At 41.0% G+C, this 2922-nt stretch overlaps 1 pseudogene across 1 annotated transcript; it reads left to right on the forward strand.

The window, feature by feature from the left end:
* The first annotated feature begins 1650 nt into the window (after positions 1 to 1650).
* Positions 1651 to 2609, forward strand: LOC308348319 (RNA-binding protein EWS-like; annotated as a pseudogene). The gene has a single exon. The product of its transcript is annotated as an RNA-binding protein EWS-like (transcript).
* Positions 2610 to 2922: the final 313 nt, after the last annotated feature.

Consider the following 2922-nt stretch of genomic DNA (forward strand, 5'->3'; position numbering starts at 1 on the left):
ATAGAAAGCTTTAATTCAGAGTTGCCTAAAGGCAGCAGGTGCTGGATATTTCTCATCATTTGGTTTCTATGTGAATGTTTCTTGCCAGCAATGAAACTCCCCATTTTCTACTAGAGTGATGAAATTTTGGTAGAGCAATTTTTGTGACCAAGGTTAATGTTGGTTGGAATATAAATTTCTAAATATAAATTGCTTGGACGTTTTAATGAATGTTGCAGTGTATAATCACAAAACAACAATACTAATAAATACATCTTCCCTCTCTTCCAAATAGTTCTCCTGCCACGAGGTTTAGTCGAATGCAATTTGACTCAATACACTTTTTATGTACTTACTCTGATGAGTAAAGCAGTGTATTATGTTCTATCAGTGCTAAAAGATATAGGTAAGGCAGGTATTTTATTTACAGGAGCTCCAGATCAAGTAAGAGAGAATGAAATGCATAACTATATGTAGAATGCTAAGAAGACTATAAGAATCCTAATGCTGTATACCTACCTTTCATTTATGGATGATTAATTGATATGCTTCTTGAAATACTGTGGTGAGGGAAGGCTGGGTGGCTCAGTCTGCTAAGTGTCTGCCTTTGGATCAGGTCATAATCTCGGGGTCCTGGGATCAAGCCCTGCACCAGGCACTCTGCTTTGCTGGGAACCTGCTTCTCCCTCTCCCTCTGCCCTGCCTTACCCCTGTGATCTCTCTCTCTCTGTGTCAAATAAAGAATTATTATTATTATTTTTTAAGAAATACTATGGTGAGATGAGATGCATTCCTTTCTTTAAAATGTATACTCAGATTAATAAGAGAAATTCAAAAACTAAAAGATCCCATCATTTGAGTATTAAGCATTTGTCCTTCATAGGAACCCATTTCAATATCCCTCCAAAGAAAGGAAGTAAGATAAGTACTGAGCAAGATGATAGGTGACTTCCTAAGTGGAACTGACCTTCCAAATGACACTGAATTCATATTGTTCAGATGCTTGGTAATATATTTTATGAATGTAGAGTTATCCCAAGTTACTTTTTTCTTTTTAATCTTTATTTTAAATTGAATCAAAAACTTAAAAAAAAAATCCTTTTGTTTCAAAAGAAGACCTCTGATGATAACTGTTAAAAGGCTGTCACCACAAAGGAGAAACAGGGCTCATCAGACATAAAGCAAACAAAAATGTGTTGTTGCTATTAACTTACTTTGCCATAGTGAAAACACAACCAGAACAATGCCAGTATAATGTGAGAAAAAACTAAATATGAAAAATCATGCCAGACACTTGGATGTAAAAAAAAAAATCATAATGGAGAATCAGGATAATAAATTCATAGTTATCTGAATGCCATCTGAAGTTTCGCTTTTCTTTGTAATATTAATATTTTATTCAGATTCATGTAACATGTAAAAGAACACAAAGGATTTTCTCTTGTATTTCTATCATTTTTTACTTCCTTTGAGAAAATTCAACTTGATTAAAATTTTGTAATCACTTTGCAATTTTCAAGAATGTCTCTCATCTAAAAATTAGTGAGTGGAGATGGGATGTGATCAGAACTGTGCTTTAAGTAGATTATATTGGCCAGATTTTCAAAGGAGTTGTTATGGTATGTCAACATTGAAGTTGGAAAAGGAGAAATCAAGAAGGAAGGAGAGAAAATGGTGTCTACAGATTACATTACTCACAGCCAAGCTGCAGCCCAATAGGACTACAGTGCATACACCACTCAGCCCACTCAAAGATACGCACAGACCACCCAGGCACATGGGCAGCAAAGTTATGGAACATATGACAGCCCACTGATGTCAGCTATACCCAGGCTCAGGTCACTGCAACTGACGGGCAGACCACCTATGCAACTTTTTATGCAACAGCTTCCCACTAGTTATACTACTCCATCTGCCCACCTCTACCTGCCCCACGTGTAAGGTCAGTTTGTCCAGGTGGACAGCACTGGTGTTCATGATACCACCACTGCTATGGTCGCTAACACCCAGGCCTCCTATGCCGCTCAGTCTGCATATGGCACTTGACCTGCTTACCCAGTCTATGGGCAGCAGCCAACAGCTGCTGAACTTGCAAGACCACAGGATGGTAACAAGTCTGCTGAGACTAGTCAACCTCAATCTAGGACAGGAGGTTACAACCAGCCCAGCCTAGGATATGGACAGAGTAACTATAGTTATCCCCAGGTACCTGGGAGCTACCCCATGCAGCCAGTCACAGCACCATCATCTTCTCCTACCAGCTATTCCTCTGCACAGCTAACTAGGTATGACCAAAACAGTTACTCTCAGCAGAACACCTATGGGCAGCCCACCAGCTGTGGACAGCAGAGTAACTATGGTCAACAAAGCAGCTCTGGGCAGCAGCCACCCACCAGTTATCCCCACCAAACTGGATCCTAGAGCCAGAGTCTAAGTCAATAGAGCCAACAGAGCAGCAGCTATAGGCAGCAGAGTTCATTCTGACAGGACCACCCCAGTAGCATGGGTGTTTACAGGCAGAAGTCTGGAGGATTTTCCAGACAGGAGAGAACAGAACATGAGTGGACCTGATAACTGGGGCAGGGAAAGAGGGGTATTTGATAGGTGGAAACATGAGCAGAGGTGGGTAGGGAGAAGGATGCAGTGGAATGGGTGCTGGAGAACGAGGTTGCTTCAATAAGCCTGGTGGACCCATGGTCAAAGGACCAGATCTTGATCTAGGCACATCTGTAGATCCAGGTGAAGACTCTGGCAATGTGCAATTTATGTGCAAAGCTTAAATGACAACGTGATTCCAGATGATCTAGCAGACTTCATTAAGCAGTGTGGAGTTGTTAAGATGAACAAGAGAACTGGACAATCCATGACCCACAGCTACTTGGGCAAGGAAACAGAAAAAGTGATGCTACAGAGCCCTTTGGAGACCCACCAACTGCCAAGGTT

This window comes from Martes martes, assembly GCF_963455335.1.
Source record: "Martes martes genome assembly, chromosome: 8".
NCBI lineage: Eukaryota > Metazoa > Chordata > Mammalia > Carnivora > Mustelidae > Martes > Martes martes.